Source organism: Pyrgilauda ruficollis, unplaced genomic scaffold (genome assembly GCF_017590135.1).
Source record: "Pyrgilauda ruficollis isolate IOZ18807 unplaced genomic scaffold, ASM1759013v1 scaffold13, whole genome shotgun sequence".
Taxonomy (NCBI): Eukaryota; Metazoa; Chordata; class Aves; order Passeriformes; family Passeridae; genus Pyrgilauda; species Pyrgilauda ruficollis.
In genome coordinates, this window is record NW_024511432.1 from 6,780,644 (window position 1) to 6,792,714 (window position 12,071).

At 45.4% G+C, this 12,071-nt stretch overlaps 1 protein-coding gene across 2 annotated transcripts in view; it reads right to left on the bottom strand.

The window, feature by feature from the left end:
* GNAO1 (G protein subunit alpha o1) overlaps positions 1-12,071 on the bottom strand; it is a 138,493-nt gene that overhangs the window by 89,937 nt on the left and 36,485 nt on the right. The window lies entirely within an intron of this gene.

The window sequence follows — 12,071 nt, forward strand, 5'->3', positions numbered from 1 at the left end:
TTTATTCATCTCTAAGTAACTCCAGAACTAAGTCTGGATGTGTCTCCAAAAACAACTAGGATTTGCAGAACTAATTGTGTTTGACAATAATTCTTCCCAGTGAAGACATAAGTTATGTCTTAAATGTCGGAGAGAATGATCTGCTTAGCTAAAATGAAATCCATGTTTGCTCATCCTCAGATGTCACCGGACAACAGATCTTCAGTAACAGATCTGGTCTCTGATAATACCTAGCACCCTTTCTGTCATAGGATTTTTGATTCCTTTTTTTTCAGATACACAACATCAAAGGTCCCAACAAGTGCTGGCATCCCCTGGGAGAGAGGGAGCACTAGCTCACACTGTGAGCTTGCAATAGATACAGTGCTGGGATGGAGAATGGGGCTGGATGCCAGCCCGGTGTTATTAACAGATGACTACACCAAGAACAAGGCTGGTAGAAACATGCTGACCAAAACAGAGATCTCCTTCCCCTGATGTAAAGCTCACAAAAAGGTTTTCTAACACGAGTGACTGACTCTCTGCTGTCCCCACCTCAACCTTTGCTTACTCAACACTGAACACTGAGCTCCTGGGAGGAGCAGCTCAACAACCCCTGAGTCCTGGAAAAACATGACTACAAGCAAAGAGAGCCTCAGACAGACAATAATTCAAATCAATTGATTTGAATCCTGGTGATCAGGACATTTTTAAGCTACTGATCTGAGGAACTGGGCAGAGCCCTCTGCTTGGGTAGCCTCCAGCAAAGGCAAATGGTGGTGTTGTGCTGGAAACAGCACAGGGGGCTGCTGGCTCCCCTCACCTAAGCTGAGGAGAACAGGGGTGGATGAAAATCTTTCTGACTTAGTAAATCCAGACTTGACAATTTGCCCAAAAAATTTCAATAGCTTGATTTGATTTTAATGGAGTTATGGGCAACAGCAGATCTTGTACTCTAGCTTTTATTTCCTGTGAATCCAGTGATCGTGGTGAGGTTTGGAACAATAGCATTTGAGTGATGGGAAGGAGGTGGGGCAGCAGAGCCAGGTATCAGCACTGGTTCTCATGGATCATTTACTGTTACTCAGACAAGTTGCTGAACTTCTGGGAAATGTGTTCTTTGCCGAAAGGAGCAGTCAACACAAAGAGTTATGAGTGGCACAAGGCAAAAGGATCTGCATCAATTCTGTTTGAATTGAAGAGAGACTGTACAGCAGCTCTTCCTCCCAGCTCTGAGCACGAAGCACAGCAGAGCAGGGGTCCCATGGGAAGCAGGCAGGCGGTTCATAAAAGCATCACCAGGAATAATTCATTTTTTCTGGATGGTTGGATTGTGGCTGGATTTTAGGGCAAGCAAGATTAAATGCTGGGTTTTGAGCAACTAAGAGAAGGAAACGTAAGGGGGGAGAAAGAAAGGGTGAGGACAGGCACAATAGGCAGCATAATGGCCTCAAGAGGATGCTGCTGAAATTTGTTTGGTCCAGCTGTTGGTCAGGATGGAGGAGATGGGAGTGATGCCCACAGCTTGGGCTGGATTTGTTTCTGGCTTTTACTGACTGGCTTCAGCTCAGGAATTCAGAAGGCAAAAAGAGGGCTGAACAGCTGTATGGGGAAAGAGGTGAGCTTTGGTTTCTGGTCTTCCTCAGAGTTTAAACCATTTTTAGCTTTGTGCCATGAAGATGATTACTGACACTTCCACTTCTAAATACTCCAAGCCAGTAGTTCCCTATTGAGTAACAGAGATCCTTGTGCTGAAGGGGCAGAATTAAGGGATGGAGAGTGGCTCTGGGATCCCTCAGTGAACACACTGCGGCTGGGTAACAAGGCTGCCATCATTCAAACACAGAAGTAAAACTGGTAATTTAAAGGTGGCAGAGAAAAAACACCCCAATTGTTCCTTTATGAAATCTCTCTAGAAGGCAGCCATGGAGAAAGCAGCACTGTGGATACCAGTATGGAAGTTTTGTTGTGGGAAGTACCTATGGATTAATCAATCATGCAGTGAGCACATTACCTAATATTTGAGTGAGCAAATCCCCCCTGACTCCTGTTCCAAAGCCTGCTAGGACACTGTGAACTGGTTTATTGTCCTATATGCTTTTCACAAGCGTTTCTCCATTTTCTTGCATCGGCAATGTGATGGCTCCAATCCTGCAGCCCTTTGGAAATGTTCATGCTGCCACTCACCTGTTTGGGATACACCTTTCTTCTCACCTGCTGTTGTGCTTTACTGTCTAAAGGACATTTAAAGCTCCAACACTACTCCTGGGAGGTATCTTGCTACAGGACATGGCTTGAGCCAGCTCCTGGTGCCACAGGACACAAGAAGCAGTGGGGTCTGTGTGCTGTAGTGGGCTTGACCATTAATAAAACACAGATGTAGGAACTAACAGAAGTGAGCAGCACACCAACACTGTAAAGTCTACAGGTTTAGGCAGGGTAGGTTACTCCTTAATCAACCTGCAAATTATGGGAGCAGAGGGTTTTCAGCACCAAAAATGTGAATGCTCTGTTTTTTAAATGGCACATATTTTTCCCAGGGTCCAGATTACAAAGGAAACTGCTGCAGGCAGGTTCCTCTTTGCCACACTAGAACTGGTTCTCTCCAGGGCAAAGGAAGAGAAGGGATTTAAGAGGATTCCCAAGGGCTGTAGAGGGGGGAGAAAGTGCTGTAATTTAAAAAAGTGATTCTGAGCAATTAAAAAGCCATTTCATTCACCAAGTGACTAATAAAACACTGTGCTCTGAATGGAATGGTGAGAGACAACTGAAGCAACCTGATTGCCTAAGGTACCCATTAATGCCTGCTCCCCATCCCTCAGCTGCTAACAGCAAAACCCATATGTTGGCAGGTTGTGTTGTTGTACTCATTTCAGAATGGCAGGAACAAGCAGGTATTTGCTGGAGAAAATGGTTGCAGCACTGATCAGATATTCTGCCATCTCCCAGCAAGTCATTAATCCTGAAGAAGTGCCCAGTGCCTCAGCAATTATTGCTTAATTACAAAATAAATGAAATACTTGGAAGCAGGGGGTGCATTCTGCATAGCAGCTTGCTTTGGCTTCTGTTCAACAAAGCACTTACATGCCTTCAGCCTTTCACTACCCAAGGACTGCACCAAGAAGGCAAAGCCAGAGCTGAGTCTGCCCCTGTCCCTGCTGACACGCACGGCCCCCGCGCCTGGGGAACAGCCCACGACAGTGGGTGCACTGGGGCTGGAGCTCAGCTGGGGGCTGATCCCACCAAGGAGCCACTTTGCCCAGGTCACTCCTGAGGGAAATGCTTGCCCATCATCCTGAAAACTTCCTGGAGCAGAGGCTACAGCCATCGTCATTCCCGTACATCAGTTCCAGCCAAGCTATTCCGGTGCTTTCCTTTCAGCCCTTCCAACCTGAGCCAGCTTTAGTCAACACACTAACACTTCCCTACACCTTCTCAAGCAGGTCCTCCTCTTCTTTTTTGAGGCACAGTGCCACAGACTAGACCCAGTCCTCACGTCTCCAGTCTGCCAAGATCATTTGAAGCTGTAAAGTTTAACCTTTGATGCACTGAAGCACATCTCTCCCAGCTCCATGTCACTGCCAGGGGTAAGTAATGATGTATTTCCATCCATTCTTCACTGATGAAAATTTAGAAGGAAATTGACACAGACCCCAGTGGATTCCTGGCTGACAGAGTCCTCTGCTCTGACCACGAGCCACTGATAACTGTACACTTTGGGAATGAGTTGTGCTACTCACCTGTTTTTGTGTAAGAGCTGTAGTAGGTTTATCTGCACTATTTTTCCAGGTCATTTTTAAAAAATCCAGTGGGACTCTGACAAAGCCTTCCCAAAATCTAGATATGGCACCAACTATTGCTCTCCTACTTCTGCTGAGAAATCAAATGAGACTAGTTTAACATGCCTAATTTTGTATAATCCATGCTATATGTCACTCATCTCCTTTTTTATCTCCTAGGTGGTTGCAAATTACATGATTGATAGTTCAATTCTCTTGAAAGCTTCTAGAAGTTGACTGGTCTATAATTCTTACTCCTCTTTTCTCCCTCTATATTTAGAGAGAGGCACCATGTTTACATTTTTTCCCTGTCTTCTGGTGCCTCACCTGCCCTCCAAGAGCTCTCAAGGAGAAGTGTTTGTATTTCTGAAATGGCGCCTATAAGTATGTACTAAGAATTTCCTTAAACATGGCTGACCTGAAGGCATTTAGCCTTCCTAAACTTGTCCTTTCTGTGCCAGAAGGAGGGAGTGGCATGCTCAGCAGTGGAGATTTGTGGACACCCCCTCTTGCTTCCACTGCTCAGCAGCTTTCATCTGTTTCACAGCTTCACATGCAGTTTCTCATGCCCCAACTGACACAGCCTTGTCTCATCTCCTGCCCTTTGTCATCACTCCAAAACCTCAAGCCAATGCCTCTGAAATATTTCCTGCAAAATTCAGGGACCTTTGTGTGGCTTCAAACTGACTGCATCACTGTGAAAGACATACTTATAAACTTCCAACTGCCCACCAGAGAAAATAAAACCCATACTGTTTCTGTTTTACCTAAGATGATTTACTTTCAATCAGCAAGATGTTTCCAGCTGAATGAAATTTTCCCATATCAATGCACATCCCTACAATTACAGTGAATTGTTTGAGTAAAACCAGGCAAGAAATCACCAGGAGATTATTATGCTCAAAGTGTATCGCAAGCAAATACCTTACAAATGAACGGTCCAGTTCCCATAAAAGCAGACTTGCTCCTTGCCTTCACCTGGGCAAATTAAAGAATTTAAAGGTCATTGCAGGGCTTTCCTGCAGAGCCCTGTGCCTTGGCAATGAGTTTCAGCTCTCAGGGCTCTGGGGCACTGAGCTGGTTGGGGCTGGCAGTGGCAGCACCCTGCGTGGCACCCGCAGGTTCCCTCCAGCCTGGGTGGCTCTGAGCTCTCAGCAGCATCTCCTTCCACCTCAGGAGAGCTCAGGTCTGTGCAGTGTCCCAAGTCCACACGACACTGTGGGACAATGCAAAGTGTGTGAGATGATGCTGGTGCGTGTAAAATGCTGTGTAAAAAGGACAGCCATGGCAGAAGGGAGATGGTGTTACAGGGACAACAGAGAATTTGTCCACAGACACATTTTGCTCAGGCTGTTGAGTCCCATCAGTACATTCACGTTTATGGTATAGACGGATCCAAGGTGGATTTTAAATGGGGAATCTTGGAACACACACACATCACAAAATCTATTTTTGTTCAGCAAATTTTTCTGATTTTTATCCCCTTTTTTCTTCCCCCTTTTTTCTTTCAAAAATAATCTTTCCTGTCTCCTACCCAGAATCAGGCAGGTTATTCTGGTGGGGCTGGGCAGAGCTTGAGTCAAAAGAAAAAATCTAATTCTGAAAAAAACTCTGCAATATTTGTTTGCAAATGGGGAAAACCAGCACAAAATCTGACTTTAATATGTAGAGAGGAGGATGATCAAATTCTGATGGAAAATCTCCTGCTAATCAGCTACTTTAAATTTATTTTTATCTTGATATGAGGTTAAAAACTTTGTTTACAGGGGAGTTATGAAGCTAAATTCCAGTGATTCTCTTCTCACTCATTTAATAGCCTGAAATGCGATTAAAAACTCCTGGATTATGTTAAACTAAATCAACGCAGATGCCCATGACCTTGTGTTCAAAGACTGCAAAGGCACAGTTCAGACCTCCGTGACAGGGTGCAAATCTCTCCAAACTCTCATTCTTCTTCCCCCCAGCTGTGCTAGAATGCCATGTTGTACATCCTATTCCCACAAGAAATTCTCTGAGATGAAAATTAAGATGACTGTTTGCCTACATGCCCTTTTTTAAAAAAAGAAAAACAACTTCCTTAGCCAGGGTCATCTAAAAACTGCAAATGGAGCTCATTTTAAAAAGCACAATTTTTTCAACCTGGATTTTTAACACTGGTCCAAGAAACACTGATGAAGCCCTGTGATAGACACCCAGCTGGGGAAAATCTCCTTTCTGGAGGAAATACCTTTGGGTCACTCAAAACTGAATTCTTACCACCAAAGTATTTCTTGCATGCAAAGATATTATTCTAACTAACCAGATGGTTCACGTTAAAAAATAAGCAAATCCATCAGGCGATTGAAATGCTGCCAAAATCCACAGCCCTGGAAATGGCCAAGCTTACCCAAATCAATTGCAGAAGTTTCACGGACCTGTACAAGGCAGAAGCATTCTTGCTCCTCTAAGGCACTTCAGTTTGTGCCTAATGCCTGTAAGTCCCTCTGATGCCTTCATGGCGTCTCTTTAAAGCCAGCCATGTGCTGCTGCACTTGAACTGCTGGCCAAAAAGCTTGAAGATTATGTTATAAGAAACTTTTTCTTGCATCTGCTCAGAATTGACATTGCTACCATCTTATTTTTGTCTGTAGACAAGTGGCTATTGAGCCAACAATGATTCGCTTCCAGACACACAAGAGTCAGATACTGCATCTTCCCCAAAACCTTTGATTTCAATTGTTTTTAGGTGCATAAAATATTTGCAGAATACTCTTCATTTCCAGTACAATATAGCCCTAAACTAGAAACATGTACAGCACTCTCAACATGGTGCTGTGTCCCTGCAGCCCTGTGGCTGTTTGGAAGTAGCTCTTAGTTTTCTTTTAATTATTATTATTATTATTTTTTAATTGAGTTCTGCATCAATGCCTAATTTTGGCTTTGGGCTGTCTTGAGTGGTGATCCCTGCTTCATTTGAATGCTGTAGCTGAGATGAGAGATGATTTCCTGGACTGCATGCTGAGGTTCCTGCTATGTGTCCTTCACTGGATTGGGGTGTTGGGTTGGCTTTGGCACCCCACATTTGGGATGCACCAATGACCCTCCCATCTCTGCAGTGTGAAGATTGTTTCAGCATTTACATTTTCAAAAGGAAGCAGTGGAGTGAAATGCTTTGTTTTTAAGTGTGTGTATAAAACAATTTCAAGAGTGTAAACAGTCTCCTGCATCCTGAAAGTAATTAATTAGTGTTGATGAATGAAAGACACCAGTTCTGATATTTCAAAAGAAGGCAAGGCTGTGCAGGCAGAGCAAAGCCAGCTACTGTGCTAGTACTCCACCCAACACAATAGAGACGTAGTCATCCTTTGAAATTTAACACCACAAAGTCAGGAAAATCATAGAATTGTTTAGGTTGGAAAATACCTCAAAGATCATCAAACCCAACCCTTACCCTAGCACTGCCAACTCCAGCAATAAACCAGGTTCCTAAGTGTCACAACTACATCTACACATCTTTTAAACGCATCCAGGGATGGTGACTGCCACTTCCCTGGGCAGCCATTCCAGTGCTTGACAGTCTCTTCAATTCCTCTGAATTGCCAATCTAAACCTCTCCAGGTTCAACTTGAGGCCATTTCCTCTGGTCCCATGGCTTACCTGTGACAATAATCATTGCTCACACCAAGCACAGTCAACCATACCAGTGCTTTAACCCACCTGAGGTAACCTAACAAGTTTCTTCCTGCAGAGATTTCTGGCCACTGGTCCCCAGAGGAGTTCTGGTACCCAGATGCACCATCCTGCTCCCAAGTGTCTTAATGAGCTCCTCCTTTCTTGGGAGCTGCTGGTTCTGGTGAGGGTCAGGCTATGGGCTAGCTGGGGAAGGTACACTGATGTACACAGGCAAAGATCTGACTCCCAGCATGGAACTGCAGGGATCCAGTGCCTGGCTCAGTCCCCAGCCCAAACCTCAGACCCTTCCCCTACAGCACAGATAGGGGATGGCACTATAGGAGTGTGGCCAGGGGAAGAAAAACCCATCACACTAGTTAATACAGAAGCCACACAGTGACCCTCTTTTTCCTGCTCCAAATCTGTTTCTTCTGCTCCTGAGAGGCAGATCTGCCCAGATGGGAAGCAAAAGGTGGAAGCAGGGTGCAGGCAGAGGCTGCCCCTGACCCCCATGTCCTGCACAAAGCTGGGAGCAGCTCAGACTTGGGTTTTATGCAATGTCAGGCCACTGGCATAGTTTGGTTTTACTAAAATTTGCAGTCAGTTAACTTTGATAATGTACCCTCTCCTGGGGCCTTTAATATTAAGATCAAATATTGAATACCCTACATGCACCTAATTAGTTTTAATATGCATCCTGCTCGGCTCAGTAAGAACAGCAAAGAAACACAGTCAAAAACAATTAGATCAGGACTTTTTTCGATTAAAAAAAAGACAGCTGGACTACACGGATTCCTGCAGCAGCATTTGCATTAGATGAGATTGCATTTTTCTGTGGAAAAAGCCTTGGAGCCAAAAGGGTTTCAAATAGCACCAGAGGAGGCTGACAGCTGCATTCTTTGTGCATTCCCAAATAATAATTCAGTGAAGGAAAAAGTGCTCCTGCTCCGAGTGACTTATCATCTCATCCCATACAATGTGCTACATAGTCAATCTACTTTGTCCATGCTCTGCCTGAGACCAATGAGATCCCTCAGGGAAAAAAAAATCCACTGGGCTGGTGATGACCCACATGAGAGAATTCTCATTAATTCCTCAGTAATGTTACATAAGGTCATTTTGTTGAATTAAAATTATTTGGATTAATCCTCTTAAATGTTCTCTTAGATGCAAGGGAGATCCAACTGCAGCTGGATCATCCCACAGCTGGTTCTAGAAAGTCAAAATAGTGTTTTAAAGCCCCATAATGGTTTTGTTAAATTCATCCCCTGAACAAGGACACAAAGCAGCTTTTTATGGCTTTTTTAGATCACTTACAACTTCTGTAAGCTGTCATTAACTATCATCAAAGCCTGAAAAACGAAGCAAATGGGTTCAATGTCAGTTTTACTGCCCAAACCTAAATAATATTTTTGGTTTCCCATCTGCCTCATCTGAAGTGTTTTGATAGCTGCAAGGTGACTTTGCCTTTCAAAACCTTTTCAGATGTTGCTCTCCATAACCACATATTCTGTGGACAACAGAGGAAACAAGAGGCATGCACAATCTCTTCTCTACTCCATGCATTTCATCCTCACAAACCACTACCACAGCCAAAACCCACAACAGGAAGACCAGCCCTGTGTATTTTACCCAGACATTAAGAATGAGTGTATGACTCTCTCAGTGTATCAAAGCAAGGCTTTGGTAGAATGCACCTGGTTCCTCACCCTAATGCAACAAACCTGGCTTCCAAAGCCCCTCATTCCACTGAAATCCACTGGGATTCAGAGTTCTTCTTCTGTGTCTAGAGCTGATCTTTGCACAGTTGACATATTTTTCTGTGTGTCCTAGTTGTATTAGTGCTCATTAGGAATTGTGTGCTGTCATGAAAACACTCAGCTAAAATAAAAAGATGCTTTAAAGCAGCTTTGCTTTTTTGGGATATCAAATCTAGCAGCAACTGTCTTTCTGAAGCAATAATTGATGTGTTTGATTAGGTCTGGTGGCAGATGGGGGTTTTTCAGTACTTTTGATGTTTCAACATGTTAAGCTGAGAAGGAATCAATTCTGGAAAGAGCGATTATGCCATTCCTTGTATCCTGTCCATCTTCTCTGGCACGATTACAGCTCAGGGGCTCCATCTCCGAGCAGGGTGCTTGCCACAAGCCCCTGGGTGTGCTGCCAAGCTGACATTAGCCTCCACTAATCTCAGCTCAGAGATTTTTGAGTCATGGTGTTCCCAGCTCTGCAATGTGCTGCCTTTCTGTTAGAGGATGTAATCAAGCACCACACCACACCCCACAGAGCGCAGGCTGAGGGAGAATATCTGGCTGCTGGGAAAAATCCCTGAAGACTGCAATGGATCCTCCATCAATGGAAAATTTTGCAGTCAAAATGAGGATGTCTGGTGTAGATGAGATACAAGTCCTGTGTGTAGAAACAGCAGCTTGGCCTCTGTCACTCCTGCTGCTGCAGGCAGCAGAAGCCCAAACCTTGCCTGTCTAACCATGCTATTTCTTGCAGTGGGGCTGCCAAGTTTCTGCTGTCTGCGTTTACTGGAGCCCCATGGAAGTCTGAATGCAGCTGAAGTGTGGCTCTGATAGAGCAGGGGTAGGCACCTCCCCAAACAGAGGTGGTGAGAGCTTGCTTTGGGCCCCTGTGCTCAGTAATGCCAGGCCATGGCTCTGAGCTCTCCCAAGCCTGCCTGCTCAGGTCTGCTCACTGAGGCTTTCCAAGCTGAAGACTTTGAGCTGAAACCTGGCAGGTACAGTATTTTAGGATTCTGCCCACACTGCTAATAAGATTTCACAGCAGGAAGGAGATATGTTGCACTTGTGGTTAATTACATGCATTTGGATATATTTGAATCATAACTTCTACACTTGTACTCAGAGAACAGGTTATTTGAAAGGAAGACAAATGCACAGCTTTTACAGCTTTTCCCTGACACCTGCCACAAGGCTGCAAATAACCCTTCAGTGGTTCTCAGATGCAGCTGATGTTTAGAAAATACTGGTGGGGGGAAAAGGCCTTGGCTGGTCTAACTCAGCACACGCCTCCAGACACACCTTACCTGTAGCAATGGGGAAAGGCCCCGCCCCAGCTCTGAGTCTCCCACCAAAACTGCTGTGAGAAAGATGAAGGAACAGTTTTTCCCAGTGTTTTTCCAAGCTTTTCAGACAACCTATTCCAAAACAATACTGTTTGAAAGAGGATTTGAAGACCATGGGCATCCTCAGTGTCTCAAGGCGTTTCCTGGCACAGAGGACACCTGCTCTGGTGTCCCTCGGTGTGTGTCTACCTCCTGTCTCTCTGAGCTGGGACAGCCAGTCAGAGCCGTCATGAGAGGCTGCTGGGGCACGGGGTGGAACTGGGAGCTGGGCGCTGCCAGTAGAGGAAGAACACAGACATATGCCACAATGAATGCACCCACTGCCAAAAGACCACAAATAATTATTTGTCCTTGCTCTGCAGAGTGAGCTGGCACTTTGTAACCAGATCCAAGTGCTGTCCTGTGACCTCCCGGTGGCAGCAGGAGAGAAGGACAGGGCTCCAACCAGGAGAATTCCTGTAAAATCAGCAGAGCAAGGGCTGGCCACTGGCACAAAGCACACCATCTCCCCTGCATCCCTGGGTGACTCAGCCACCCTGATGGGATCTGTAGAGTTCCCTTGTGCCCCAGGCACACCTCTCACACCCTCTCTGGGTAAGGCATGGGTCCCTGCACTTTCCTAGAGTTTCATGTCAGCTCTTGGCACAGCAGCTCCTGCCAGCAGAGAAGGAGTGATCAAGAATCAGATATCTGGGGTACCCTGGCCAGACACTCTTCCATCTGAAAGCCTGGCTTAGAGCCAGGCCAGCACTTAAGCTGTCCTTCCAGGCCCATTCTTTGTTAATGGGAGCCCCAGGAGCACGGCATTACCAAGAACCAAGGCGGAGACTGCCGGCAAGTGATCCTCTGGGGACAACACTCTGCCATCAGAGCACTGGGGACACCGTAGCCATCAGAGCACTGGGGACACCATAGCCATCAGAGCACTGGGGACACCAGCCAGCCATCAGAGCACTGGGGACACCATAGCCATCAGAGCACTGGGGACACCATCCAGCCATCAGAGCTTGCCTGGCATCTCCTCCCCAGCCCCTCCTGTGGCCGCACTGCCTGCTGGCCACCAGACCCTGCAGATGCAGCAGATGCCATGGTGCAAGCAGCTGCCCCTGGGGGTACAGACTCATTCTGCTTCAGCCATCACTGGCTTTCCAGGAGACACCATAACTGAGAGCAGAGCCACATTTAAACAGATGTAAAAATGTGTCTGCCCATTACACTGAAAAGCGACCGCTGCTGCAAACATCTCAGAACATGAGTATATTCCTCCTACTGCTTTCATCAGTCTTTGTCATCCCCCATGTCCTCATCTTCAATTGAAAAATTCCTTATTGATTTAATTTGCAAATTTGCCTGTAAGTCTCTCCCAAGAGTACCTGAGAAGATGCAAGGCAGTTCAAAGTGACTGTTTGAACCGTCTTATAAAGCATCCAGCTAGATATGGTAAATCTGCATCGTAATACATTTATTCCACATCTGATCATCAGAGTTTAAGCTTATCTCTAGTATTATTTTACTGTCTCCAGTGTAAAAGATTACTGCCTTCTGGAGAGGTTTGATTAGATTCAGAG